Source organism: Caretta caretta, chromosome 5, assembly GCF_965140235.1.
Source record: "Caretta caretta isolate rCarCar2 chromosome 5, rCarCar1.hap1, whole genome shotgun sequence".
Taxonomy (NCBI): domain Eukaryota; kingdom Metazoa; phylum Chordata; order Testudines; family Cheloniidae; genus Caretta; species Caretta caretta.
Window position 1 is genome coordinate 57197337 of NC_134210.1, and position 15319 is coordinate 57212655.

At 38.7% G+C, this 15319-nt stretch overlaps 1 long non-coding RNA gene across 1 annotated transcript in view; it reads left to right on the forward strand.

Moving 5' to 3' along the window:
- Window positions 1-506: 506 nt before the first annotated feature.
- The window catches only part of LOC125637224 (uncharacterized), a 30098-nt gene continuing 15285 nt past the window's right edge, over window positions 507-15319 (forward strand). The window contains exon 1 of the long non-coding RNA XR_012668465.1: window positions 507-667. This is a non-coding gene — a long non-coding RNA (uncharacterized LOC125637224). The remainder of the gene's footprint in view (window positions 668-15319) is intronic.

The following is a 15319-nucleotide window of genomic DNA, read 5'->3' on the forward strand; positions in this document are numbered from 1 at the left end:
TGAACTGTTAGATTCCCCCTTATATTTGGGAAGGCACTAAATTTTGTATTTTGCAATACAAAGGCTCTTTTTCTGCTATTTGCTTGCAATAATAAAATATGGAGCAACCGTTTTTTAAAGAATCATTTCAGATTTATAAGATAAAAATCCTTTTGTACAGTTTTCCTTCTGTGTTCAAAACCTACACACACTTAAATCACTCACTACTCTTCTTCATAACAGGAAGATGTTTCATCAAAGTTAAACTGGATGTGTTAGATTCTAACAAAGTAGGGTTTTCTTCCCCACAAGATTGTTGAGCGTATATTATAAAGAAAAAACTGAGGTATGTTTCCCCAGGAATTTAGTGTATGTAGGTATTGAAATTCTCACCTATGCTTTGAAAAAACATTTTGCAAAAACTGAATAAGTGATAATTCGGAGCAAAAGCTTGCAGTTCAAAAGCTAAAGCTCCCATTGGAGAACAGAAAATTTAATGAGCTTTTAATGGAATGCAATGCTCAGAGTAGTAAATTATTTGTTAGTTGACGATGCAATCAGCATGCTGATTAAGGTTGCTTGGTTTTTTACTAAACATTAACTGAATGAAAACGGTTAGTCCTTGTTGTTCTGCTTGGGGGGCTTTGGTGAAGCAAATGGACTTTCAGAACAGAGATTGTCAATAAAGGTGAGTGCTCTCCAGGTGTCATTTGAATATGGTGATAAAATACTTCTGATAAATATTTAAAAGCATTTTAAATCCACAATGTTCGCCTAGTGTATTGTGATGTCTGTTTAAAGAAACAGTGGGCCTAGAAAGGCCTCAGGACAGATCCTGTTTCTTTCTCTAGATATATAGATAGATTTTATATTTCATTGCTAATTTTAAAAAAATGTTACCTTCAAAATGCAAGTTTAAACATAAATGTATGTAAATTATAGATTTTGGGGAATTGAGCCTGCAATAGGAAACAAAAATAACTAGGACACTAAAGAAAGAATGACTATTCCCTGGTTAGATTAGAAGAAAACGTATAAATAAGCCATTTTAAATCTAGCTGAATTTTATATGTAATAAAATAATAACTGTAAAAATAAATTTTTTTTGCTAAAAAGATGTTATTCTGAAGGAAACCCCATTTTTATATTTCAATTATGTCTTCTTCTTTTAGTGAACTGGGGAGGGGGGGTGAACAGTGGCATTAACACCACAATCGAGAGGCTGTTTATTGTTCTCTTATGTCTGTTGACTGTAAATATTTAGTCCATTGAATCTTTAGACAAGTCTTGGATTGACTGTGCTTCTGTTTTGAAACAATGTTTATCCTTTTGGTCATCTGTTTGCTTTGATCTATAGATTTATGAGAGACAAAGGGGAATTAAAAAAAAAGAATGATAGACGAGGGGCTTTCCATTTTATGTTAACGATTGCAAAGTTCTTCTATAAATCCCAATTAGCTTAATCATCGCGTTGTCCACTAATAATGATCAGGTACCCTTAAAATCCAATAAATAACTATCTATGTGTTTTAACTATTCCTGTTTATGACCCAAGAGGTTAAAAGCCTTTGACTGGCATTTGACTTCTGACCTCATATAAATGTTATCTTATCAGTTCCTGCTTGTTAGCTTGTATTGAGTGCTTGTCCCTGATGGCTTTTAGATAAAGGGGGTTTTATTATATTTCCTATTGAAACTGAACCATTTGCTTTGTTCTTAGTCTGTAGTTTCAGCCCACATAGTAACCTTGTAACCTAACAGTTTTGCTGAATGGGCTGAAACCCAAACTATTTACATTTTATATTCAGTCTTCTTTTTATCTTAGCTCGCTGGGCAGAATCTGATGATATTGTCATGTTTTGTTTTTATTAATAATCATAAATGTAGATCATACCTACAAACTAAGCTCTGAATATCAGAGAATTTTTTTTATAGACAATTTAAAATAATTGTAGGTTTGGTCAAGGCGAGACGAGTTAATCAGATCATGTCTGGAATCCCAAATCTCAGCAATCTTAATGAAAGAGCCATTCGATACATATTTTTAAATTCTCAGATATATTATTTTAACAATCTATTTTATAAGCTTTTAAAAGAAAAGAATGGTGTAATGTTGCCCACGTCTTTCCTTGTGCACTGCAAAATGAAGTCAGGATCTCTTCTTGGCGTGTTTTTCTGTTGAACTGTGTGTCATACGTACACACGTATAGACTCGTATATATCGGTATGATGACTGACAGGTACAGTAGGCATTGCTACTGTCATATACATATGTAATGTGCACTTGTATTTATATATACCTAAATGTATTTAATAATTTTTATCATTACTTGCAGGGATTTGGGGGGGGAAGGGGAACAGCTCTAGTTCCTCTATCTGATTTGCAAAAGAATAATATATTCCTAAAGAATAGTTTAGATTGATTTTCCTGTAGAAATTGGACTATAATCATAGGGAAAGAATGAAAAGGCAGCCATCTTGTGGGTGTCATCTTGTACTTTTTATCCTTAGTTCTTTTCCAGTCAGCCTTTCTTTGGCTATGATATTGCCTTTCACCTTAATTAGTCTTGAAGATAATACATGATATATAAAAATATATTTACATCATTCCTTATGCTAGAGGAAAAGTTGCATTCCCCTTTGGTACTTCAAGCAATCACTGTCTAGTGGTTACAAGAAAACTACGTCTGTCTTGATATTTACTCATACATATGAATGAAACATCATTTTTGCATTGTAAGGATCTGTGTTGTAACGGATTTACAAAAAGCAAATGTAAGCAAAATTTTATTCTTAGGAACAAGATTAATTTGTCTGCAAACTAATATGCAGATATACCACTCAATAAATAGGAAATCTGCTGCATGCTCCCATTTCCAAATTAACTTTGGGGTTTCTGATTTTATGATACCTATTGCTGGATTAATTAGTTATTGTTTTGATTGTTAATACGTCCGGCGTTGGCACTGATCAGCATGAGTGCTATGAATATAGACTTTATTGAGATCATATTTTAGTAAAAAGTATACTTACTTCCAATTCCAACTTTATATTTCAACTATTATACTTTTAATTTTGGACATAGGTTAAAGATATCAACTGCAAAAAGAAAAATATTCTAAAAGAATACTGGTTCCTATGTAAATTAAGATATGATCAAGTGTTACCTTCTGCCTTCATAAACAAAAATTCTGTATTCACTGATATCTTTTTGTTAAAGACGAAAACCAGAAATACTACCTCAAAGTTATACCAGTAAACGTGTGAGAAATACCAGGTGGACATATTCATCAATGGAAAAAATGTAGTCAGTGCTACAGTCATTTAACATGCAGACACTTTGGTTCAGTATAAATAGCCATAGAGCGTATTGATTATTGGCAATCTACAAATAAACTGTAAGAAGTAGCATGAAAAGTAGCGGGGGGTTGTTTGGAGACCTGCAAAAATATATTGGAAATTAATTTTTCATTCTTCTTTCTAAAAACTAGGTTTGAAAAGCAAAACAAAATAGCAGCACTAATTAGTGTTTGTTTGTTCAGCCCTTTGTAAATGCAAAGCTCTGTCGAAGTGCTAAGTGTTATTAATAACTCTGAGAACCCAGATAATTCGTGACTTTGGAGTTTTCAGAATAATAATATGCACACAAAGTCTACTTTCCATCCTCCGGGGAACATAAACCAAACTTTTGTTCCTTCTATTTCGGGGGGATTTTTAGAAAGCTTTTGCAGATGGTAATTGCAGAGATCTATTTCCAGGAGGAAAAATAAATGAGGATTAGGAGGGAAACAACGATACTTCCCCCAAGAAACCACTTTCTAGTGTGTATTAATAGTGTAATAGACAAAAGTGATTTTTTACACTTTTACTTATCAGATAGTCCCTCTGAGTCTGCTTTGATATGGACCATACTCTAATGACACTTAACCATGGGGAAATGGTTTGTTTAATTTCTAGTGAATGTGGAATTAGAATAAATACGTTTCACATCTATATTTCATCTTATTTCGTTATGGCACGAAAAAGTCACTCTACTTCAACAGTACCAGACACGGAGGGAGTATGGATCTAGACAAAACTCTTTAATTACTACTCTTACTGTGTCCTATTACATCTTCTAACACAGTATGAATATACAAAGAGAAATCCTTCAACTTTTTTTGTCTCCAAACACTAATTTTACTGTTGTTCTAGAGATTGTTGTGCAGTGTTCTTGTAAATGTGTCAAACTTTGTAGTACCTTATGAGCTTGCTTTTTATTCATCAGCGATGGTATTAATTCATGTGGCAGGCTCTCCTCCTTTCTTTCTTGAATAGGAACAGAACACCCTACAACGGATTAATTTCCTTGTATGTATAAGGATAATTAACTCATTCTCTTCCTTTTAATGGTATTAGTATTAATGTTCTGTAGAATGGATATGCATATTTCTCCGAATCTGTTCATATTCCGACTCCACGCCCCAAATAGTCTCAACTAAATTCAGATCGCTTATCTGATTGTCTCACCACTTACAAAAAAAAAAAAAAAAAAAGACACAGGTCTTTTCAGGTGATGCACCTTCCCCACCAAAGAACCTCAGTTGCAATGCAGAGAGCTAACAAAACAAGTTTGTTTGTAAGATGATCGTGCTGAACTCTCGAAAGCTGTAAAAAAGCCGTTTGGCATAAAGTCCCCTAAATTAGACCTAAATCATTTTTTCCGGCTAAGAGAGAGGAAAATAGCTAGAGAGTCTGGGGAGACACGTAAATCTTGTCCTGGGCTTTGTTCGGGCTAGGGCCGAGGGGTTGATTCTCAGTAACTCCCAGCGTATATAGCCTGTTATTTATGTCCTGGGCCCCCTGCAGTGGGTGCTACCTTGTTGTGTATGCGAATTGCTGCCACCCTTCCAAAACACCGCGCAACTCGGGAAAAGTCAAGCACAGAAAAGTCCTGATTTTCATTTAAATAGTCAAAACCATGATGCATTTGGGCTATTATGATAGGACAGCTCCCATGAAAAGATTATTTGAACTACAAAGGCATTCATTTAGGGCTGGCGATGCTGCAAAAGGGCTTGCTAGAAATTAGCAGCCTGTCCTGGTATTTGGAGAGCAAGAGTGACAACTTATTGGAAGTTCTCAAGGAATCATTTATATTTCACACTCCACTAGGCAGCTGATTTGAGATTGTCTGTTAGCATAACAAAGGCTCTGAGCCTGTGAACTTCAGAAACCTTTCGACCTCTTAGCTACTGGCATGAATAGCCCCCAGCCCTGCCTATAGAGATCTCCCAAAGCTCCCCTGTTCGTGGCTAAATTGTTAATCAGGGTAATTTAATATAGTTTTCAATATGCCTCATCTCTTATTGGGCAAGGTATTCACAGATTTCCCCCCTCCCGAAAAAAGCTCTCTTTCATTCAAGTGTGTGAGGGGCAGCTGCAGAGAGAACCTTTCGAGTCCCCCTTGAACTGCGATGTAGCCACCACTGTGGAGATCAGAAAGGGAAATTCACAAGCAGCAGCAATCCCTTTCTCTGGACTCCAACCTGAACCTGAAATTCCCGACTGTTTACACCAGCCTCCCCAGCCCTCCCAAACAGACACAACAAAAAACTCGGGTCCAGCCATAACTGAAGCAATTACACCGCCACAAAGTTCCCATATGCCACACCTCCCCTTTTCCCCACACAAGGAACTCCATCACACACAACAACAGTCATATAGCCACCTGGCCATTTACCACTCTTTATACATACATACATATATAGACACACACACTCCCTCTCTCTCTTCCAAAGTAAATTTGTTTGCTGAAAAAAGACCTATCACACATACACTCATTTTAAGCCAATTAAAATTAAAACCTAAGAGGCCTTGTAGGACTTTATTCAATAGTATGAAAAACATGTATGAAATTCAGATTTTGCAATACTGATTGATCTCAAAGGAGACAAGAAATGCCTTTACTTCAGTTTTCACCACTGCAGCTCCGAAGGAGTAAACCCAGCTACACAAATACATTAATACAGGACTCTTATTGCAAATCATGCTTCTATTTCATATAAAGCTAAATGAAAAGAGCTATTTCAGAGGGGAAAAAATACTGAAATCACTATTTACATTTTTCCCACCTCCTCCCCTCAAATTTAAACAGGCTAATCCATGGCTTCCAACTGGGCTAGTGACTTCAAAATTAAATCTACACTTGATTTTTGTCCTTTCAGATATCTCCCTTTAGTCTGTGTGGTTCTTTATGCGTAATTTTTGTTCTTCCCTTGTATTGTCTGAGTTGGGGATCAGTATATTGCTTACAGTGCATCCTTGATAATCCTGGGGCAAATTCCTTTCTCCTTCTCACACCCCAAATCTGGTTATTTTAGTTTTCATCTGTGTTTTTGACTCATTGTGTTGACTAAGGTTGCTGAGCCTAAAGTTTCCCTGGTTCAAACTTTACAGAGTGTTAGAGGTATTGATTTTGGATCCCCATCCTTTAGTTTTCTGACATACACCCGATTGCTGGCTACACTGATCAGAGCTGCTGAAAGATGCGGGGACAGTGGTAGATTATTTGCTTACAACATTAGTGAAATGATCATGGGGACACAGGGTCTATTGAAGTCAACTGGAAATTTACCATTTACCTCAACTGCAGCATGTTCAGACCTTAGATATGCAATATTAATGGATATCTTTATGTTTTTAACATCACATACTTCTTGTACACAGTCTAATATTTATTTTAAAGCCCTAAAATCATGTCCCAGTCACATTAATATCAAACAAGTAAAGGCAGTTTTGAGTAAAGAGCAAAGAAAACACAGCTGTGAATATAACATGTTGAAATCTCAAAAATATTCAGTATTTTTTCTTTCCAAGAAATAAAGCTTCCCTCTTCCCCCCCGCCCACCCTTTGCTTTTTAGATTTTAAGTGCTTTTGCATCTGGTGTGTATAGTAATCATACAATGTTCTTCTTAATTTTGAATTTCCTTATTTAAAGTCTACAGTTCCCTTGATGTAATACTACTGTCTACCACTAATTTCCAGATTTTGGCAAAATATGTGCGTAAATGTTTCCAATAAATAGACATAACTTTTACTTTCCAAAAAATGTATCTTGAAGATTTAAAAATGAAATAAATAAGATTGTGTCTTTTTATAGCAATTCGGGGGGAACCTCTTGTTTCTTTTAACTATGAGGTGGTGAAATGACATCATTTACATTTTTTCCATGCTTTTGCTTATTATCACTTTTCTTTTTTCATTAGATTTTTTTCCTTCATTAGAATTTATGATCCATAGCCATCATTACACTTTCACATCTCTGAGTTTCTGTTGAATTTTCTTTGAGAGGTTAACAAACGTAAAAAAGGAGAAAGGATGTCTTTGCTCTATAGCATGCAAAGGTACATTGTATTAAGAATGTTTGTTTTTTATTTTTATTTCAAATTAGTTCCAGAGTCTTAATCAAAATAGTTATAAATTGAGTTGGAAATCAAGTTCATTTGGGATTAAGGAATAATGTGAGCTTCCTCCCAGAAAATAAAGAACTGTTTTGCTGCATATCAGGCTATATTTTCTTTTGGTAGTTTCAAAGCTGCTTCCATATAGTGGTACAATTTGGGCCTGTTGTATTTGAAAATAAAGGATGTATATTTGGGATGGTGTTTGACAGGGGGAATGAACGCAGACACCAGCACAATTATATTACAATCCCATTGGGAATGCCAGCACCAAATTTAGCCAGACTGATGGGGCACTGTCTAGACGGTCCCTTTTGTGTATCAGCTGTTTTTTCCCTGCTTTATTGTCCTCTCTGAATGTATGACTTGAAGCTGCATATGGATCCCACACATAACCATTCCTGCAACCCTACTTTGCTATAAAAACCTCTTATCAGCATCAGGATAATAATCAAATGCTTTGTGTATCTAATACACACACACACAATTATACAAATAAATAATAGTACTTTATATGTAGACACAATTATACTATTTATTAGTGTAAGTGCATGTGCAAAAGTGCACTCATACTAATAAATAGTATAATATACATGCACACTTATTGTACTAATATATAACACACACACACACACACACGTCTTATAATTAAAATGCAGTTTGGTAGAATTAGCAGTTAAGGTCGTAAGGCTGATGAATAAGAACCCTGTGTAGTGGCTGTGGTTCTGGTGTACGTCTTTCTTATTAGAGAAATGTAGATTAGGGTAGAAATGTTGCTCTCTTTTCATATACTCCACCTCTTCCCAAAAGAAGATAGGAAATAAATAAAACAAGCAGGTTTTGTGAAGAGGCAATTAGGAACTATCTTGCATGTAGATTACAACCTTTCATTTTTGAAAAGGGCAAAGGATAAAAAGCAGGAATATTTATGAAATGTTTACACTGTAATTAATAGCACAAACTGCTCAGTTTTTCACTTACTAAACCTAATATAGATCTGAAATTAGGCATGTTCTAATAACCCTGAGCACTGGGGGCCACTTGCTTGAATTTTGTTTAGAAAAAAAAAAGGTGCAGACAGGGCTAATATCTGAAGGGAAGTGACTACTGTATAGTTTAATATGTACTTAATCATGATGGGGAAAACATTTCTAATAATCTGAAGTCATCATGGCTAGAAACATCCAATGAAGAGGTTCTTTTTTAAAACCTCCTCGATAGCATGAGCAGGTTAGGAGACTCTACTGCACACAGTCTGGAAAAATCTGTAGTAGCGGGCCCCAGCATATGGAAATCTGCAGTGAACTTTCCAACCCCATACCCTTCACCATTTGCAAATAGCCCTGTTTTTTCTTAGGTACACTCTGAAACTATTTTCTTTGGTCACTGAGATGCCACATTTTGCTTGTATCAAGTTAATAGCCGTATTAACTTAGTATCTGTTTTCTATCTTTGATTATCAAGGACAGTGACCATAGCATTTGGGCTTTGCTCTGGCTCCTTGCACCTTTCATTAGGCCACACCCTTTTTGACTTTACCAGTTCATTACAGGTATGGCAGTGCAATTTATGAAGTAGCATGTGGAGTCACATATTGTAGTAGTTAGCGAGGCTCTTCAGCATGCCTGCCAAGAGAACATCTCATTCTTGGGTACAAAACTTCTAGACATACTTGTGGCTTCAGTATTTCTGTTTCACCTATGTTCCCCCTTGCACTGCATGGCACCAAAGCAAGCCAAAGAGCAGAAATCCATGCCAACAGAAGACCTAATTCACAGAATTGAGGAGTGGTAACTCTGCAACATGGTTCTCCCTTTCTCTGTGTTTGCAAAAGCCCTCCCTGATACACACTGTGACCGGGGCGACACAGGAGTTTGGGGGCCATGTCAGACAATATGGAAGCAGAGCTAGGGCAGCACCAGGCTATACAAGTAGATTTCTGTGCAGAAATTATTACTGCTTCTTGCATGCCTCAGTGTTCCAACTGGATAAAATCAGGAGTACAGCTTAGGCGCCAGTGTTGAGCACCATTAGTTTAAAATAAGAACTTAACTGAAATGAACCCAGTGGACTCAGATTAGTTCTTAGTGAGCCACAAAGTGTATTCTAGCGAGCATAAGTTTATGGCCACCTTCACCCAATTCCACACTTAATCTAACAATAGTTCTACTTGCGGCATTAAAGCATAACAACTGTACTTTTACGTATTTACTTTTTTAGTCTAAGGAAGAGTCTCTCGTAGGTTGCAGCTGAAATTAGCAGAAGAAAAGAAACTCATCAGTATAAAGGAACTTACATTTTGGCTGTATGCACTGTACTTCACCTGTGGATAAATACAGGATTCGAGATTTCAAAGTCATGATGCTCCCTGCTCCCTCATAGTCTAGCACAAAATCTCCTGCTCTGGACAATTCAGATCTGATCCATATTTGTGGCGGGCTGGGGGAGGGAGGAAGAATGTTTGTTTCCTGATTTCAGTGAATAGGGAAGGATACACAAACCTACTCAGTGATTTACTGTATACTCTGGCATGTCATGTGCATTAAACGGTTGTAGAATTATGATTGTGATGATAGGACTTGGTGCCTGAAAATCAAAATCGAAGTACAGAAGTGGTGCGGTCCACAATGACTGATAACTGCACTGTGGGCACTGGTGGAAGGAGGTGCTGAGTACTACTGACACAAGGCCAAACAGGTATAGAGGAGATTCTGGAAACATTTGCTCCACACTGCTCACACCATTCAGAATATCAGGGTAAGTCAGATTCCATAATTCATAGGGAAGTCCCGGTCACCTATACAGCTGTTGCACTCATGGTGGGGGCCGTCGGGGCATCAGTGGAAGAGTCCAGCTGCTGAGGGGTAGTGACCAACTCCTGTAGCATATGAGGAATAGACAGTCACCTGTGGGAGAGTAAAGGTTCACAGGTTAGCAACTGCCCCCAGTGTAAACCATTGCCAGTTACAATGACATATGGTGCACGGCCAGAGGCACAAGCCAATGGTTTTTCAGAACTGCATTGACAGGAAATGTGGGCAAACTAGTAGACTCAGTTGTCCCCTCACTTGCCCATTTTATATGTAAATGCAGCTGTCAATTGCTATCAGGTCCCATTATATGTATGGTATCAATTTGTTGAAGTACAACCAGCTGTTATGGTTCCCAATACAATGTAAGTTGCATTATGCTGGTGTCATTGGCAAGCTTTTCCTGTGTGCAGTGCACTGTAGGCAGCAACTCTGGTAATCTGGGAACAGTAATTTCCTTCCATTGCATAACTTGTGTGTAATAGAGACCTCTTCTGGGGGCATAGCACAATGCTGGCCGTAAAGCAAGTATGCGATGATCCATCTGTGATGGTCCAGATGAGAAGTGAATGCCATACAGTCAGATCACTTGCTGCACAAACACATTTTAGGGGATGGGGAGCTAGAATATGTATACCCTCCATTCAGGCCTGTCCACTTGCCACCTCACATAATCCAAAGCACTTGCCTCTTGTGGAGCATTTTCTCCGGCAAGGGGTGCAGAGGTAGCTGTGCAGGCTGTTACTGAATGCAATGGGCTTCACACCTCCACACATTCCAGCTGATTAGCTACAGGAAGTACAGCAGTTTACAAGTAATGGTCTCCATTGCTATATAATCAAGTATCCAGTTGAGGCTATAACTGGGAAAATATAACAGGGATACCAAGTGCTCAGATATCATGGCAATGAGAGTAATATAAATGCCTAGAAAGATAAATTATATTATCAAACATTGTTTTAATAAAATACTCAGAAGTCTTCCAGAGAATCAGTCTAAGCTGAGTTGAGGAGTATGTATAATATGCACCCTTTTCATACAGTAATGCTTAAATATGACAATGCTGAAGTTACAAGAGTAGGCATGATGCACAGCCCCTCTCTCCATCTTTGTTTCTCCACTCCCAGACAGAGCAACAATCTTCTTTTCTTTCTCTTTTCCCTTCTTCTTCTTCTTTCTTTCCAAAAGAATCCTTTCAAATCGACACAGCTAATAGAGATTTTATGGAGGTAGACCCCTACCCTGCCATAATTCTGTTTTCCAATAGCCATGTTTATTTAAGTTAGAATAAACCCATTGAAATCAGGTTGAGGACAGTTTCTTGTAATCTTGAGTTATTTATAGATAAAATGATTTACATATTTGTGAACTATCTGCTGTGAGCACAGTATTACTGCAGGTTTTTCTTTGGGGATTACAACACCGTTTAAGTTTATTTTCTTGTTTTCTACATCATGTTGTGATCTCCTAAAGGAAATAATTTATTCTCTTTTTCTTTCTCCTTGAGGTAAAATGCAACTTTTTCTACGTGTTTTCAATAGAGTAATATAGTTTATCAAATAGCTTTGTTTGAGCTCGGATTAGAGTTGTATATGGAGAGTATATGCTAAAGAAAATCACACATACATGCACGCACACAAAAGGCTCAGGAACTTTTCCTCTTGTGGTATGAGAAATCCAGAATATCTTTATATGAAAATGTTGGTATTCATCTAGCACTGAATCTTCACACTCTGGGCTGGATTCTGATCTCACACTACCATAAATCAGGATGAACTCTACAGAAGTCAACTGAATTACACAGGTGAATAAAATGGTGTGAGATCAGAATCCGGCACATATATTACAATACCAAATTGGTATGCAAAAATACTCTGCTTAAGTAAAATGGTTACAACACAAGCCACCCGTGCTAGGAAATTATCAGCTCAGAATATAGTTCTAGGTCATCATTTCATATAATTGAGAATAGGCATTGCCACACACATAGGTGGGAATTTACACTGGAAATCACAAGATAAGCTCTGGGGCCTATCTTCTATAATCAAGAATTGTGCCTCTAAATAGCCTCTAACAGCCAAAGAAGTTTGTTAGAAAATAGGTTTTGAAAAGTGATAAGTAACATTACTGGGTGAAATGTTAAACCCTAGAGCAACTGCCAGTCAGCAGAGAACTTCATAACCTCCGGAATACAGGAAAGGGAAGTACCACCCAAGATCAAAATGGACCAGGCTCAAGATACAGCTGCAGCTGCGCCACAGGAGTGCTTCAGTAGACATTACCTATGTTGACAGAAAGGGTTCTCCCATCCGCATAGGTAATCCACCTCCCTGACAGGTGGCAGCTAAGTTGATGGCAGAATTCTTCTGTCAACCTAGCGCTGTCTACACCAGGGGTAAGGTCAGCTTAACAACACCGCTCAGAGGTGTGGATTTTTCACAGCCCTGAGAGGCATAGCTAAACTGATGTAAGCTCCCAGTGTAGACCAGCTCTCAGGGTAGAGTTGAAGGCTGCTTAAAAGCAGGAACAGTAGGCCAGAGACAGCAGTCCGGAAACTGATTTCAGAAAGAAAGCAGGTCAGCTGAAGAGCTGGGATTGAGGGCATGTCTACACTGCAACTAGGAGCAAGACTCCCAGCTAGTGCATTAAAATAGCAGTGTGGACGTTGTGGCACTGGCAGAGGCTTGGACTCGCCACCCAAGCTTGGACCCACCCAGTTCTCTGGGTCTGAGCTCGGGTAGCTAGCCTGAGCCTCCACCAGTGCCACAATATCCACTCCAGGCTGCCTTTTTTTCAGTGCTGTACTTTGAGCCCTGCTAGTGTGAGTGTGTCTGGGAGGCTCACTCCTAGCTGCAGTGAAGACATACTCTGAAAGGCTGAAAGCCAGGCCTAGAAGTAGCCTGTTGCTGTGGAGGGGCTCAGGGGTAACCATGGAAAGGTGGGTATTTGGAAGCAGCCTGCAAACAAGAGGGCTGTGTGCATGGGTCCAAACAAGATGGACAAAGGGAATGAACTCTGGCTGGTGAGGGCCTGGGGTGAGTGTCCCTGGCACTAGGCCGGAGGAGTCCCACCTTACAACTCCTGGACTAACCTACCCTTAGGTGCTGAATTAGGAGCTGATAGTTACAAACAAAATATAAATCTACAGCAATGTGCCTAGAGTAACTGCAGTATTTATAGGTTTCAGAGTAGCAGCCGTGTTAGTCTGTATCCGCAAAAAGAAAAGGAGTACTTGTGGCACCTTAGAGACTAGCAAATTTATTTGAGCATAAGCTTTTGTGAGCTCACGAAAGTTTATGCTCAAATAAATTTGCTAGTCTCTAAGGTGCCACAAGTACTCCTTTTCTTTTTGCAGTATTTATACGACACCTTCACCGCAAGCCTGGGAATTTAAGTTCCTACCTCTGCTAGACAACAAAAACCATGGACAGGGACACTTTGAACAGTTTGAACAGTTTGTAATACACCAGACTGCCTGTTACCCTTAACTGTCCACTTTAAACCCTTTATGCATAACAGTCTAACCCCCAATTGCCCACTTCATTTCAAGTGACCACCTCCAACATGCATTACCCTTTCTGTTTAACAATCTGTCCTAACTCCTATTCAGCTAAGGCTTGATCTACACTAGTAATGTATGTTAGTATAACTACATTACCCCCTTGAGTGATGTAGCTATATTGACCTAAGCCCCGGTGCAGACAACACTATGTCAACGGTGCTAATAAGTGATGGTCACATAAACACCACCTTATACCGGAAACCTACTGACCCACTATGCTTACTTACAAGCCTCCAGCTTTCATCCAGACCACACCACACGATCCATTGTCTACAGCCAAGCTCTACAATACAGCCGCATTTGCTCCAACCCCTCAGACAGAGACAAACACCTACAAGATCTCTATTAAGCATTCTTACAACTACAATACCCACCTGTTGAAGTGAAGAAACAGATTGACAGAGCCAGAAGAGTATCCAGAAGTTACCTACTACAGGACAGACCCAACAGAGAAAACAGAACGCCACTAGCCATCACCTTCAGCCCACAACTAAAACCTCTCCAGCACATCATCAAGGATCTACAACCTATCCTGAAGGACGACCCATCACTCTCACAGATCTTGGGAGACAGGCCAGTCCTTGCTTACAGACAGCCTCCCAACCTGAAGCAAATACTCACCAGCAACCACACACCACACAACAAACACACTAACCCAGGAACCTATCCTTGCAACAAAGCCCATTGCCAACTGTGTCCACATATCTATTCAGGGGACACCATCCTAGGGCCTAATCACATCAGCCACACTATCAGAGGCTCGTTCACCTGCACATCTACCAATGTGATATATGCCATCATGTGCCAGCAATGCCCCTCTGCCATGTACATTGGCCAAACTGGACAGTCTCTACGTAAAAGAACAAATGGACACAAATCAGACATCAAGAATTATAACATTCAAAAACCAGTCGGAGAACACTTCAGTCTCTTTGGTCACTCGACTACAGACCTAAAAGTGGCAATTCTTCAACCAAAAAACTTCAAAAACAGATTCCAAAGAGAGACTACTGAATTGGAATTAATTTTCAAACTGGATACAATTAACTTAGGCTTGAATAAAGACTGGGAGTGGATGTGTCATTACACAAAGTAAAGCTATTTCCCCATGTTTATTTCCCCCCTTCCACCCCTCACTGTTCGTCAGACATTCTTGTTAACTGCTAGAAATGGCCCACCTTGATTATCACTACAAAAGGTCCCCCCTGCCCTCTTGCTGCTAATAGCTCCCCTTACCTGATCACTCTTGTTATGGTGTGTATGGTAACACCCATTGTTTCATGTTCTCTGTGTACATAAAATCTCCCCACTGTATTTTCCACTACATGCATCCAATGAAGTGAGCTGTAGCTCATGAAAGCTTATGCTCAAATAAATTTGTTAGTCTCTAAGATGCCACGTGTACTCCTTTTCTTGTTGTTGGTAAAGGCAGTTTTAAGTGTGTTAAAGTGTATATCCCAGGCTTTCTCCTCATAACATATTATGTGGTATGTAAGGGCTTGGCTATAGATAACATTTCTTGATG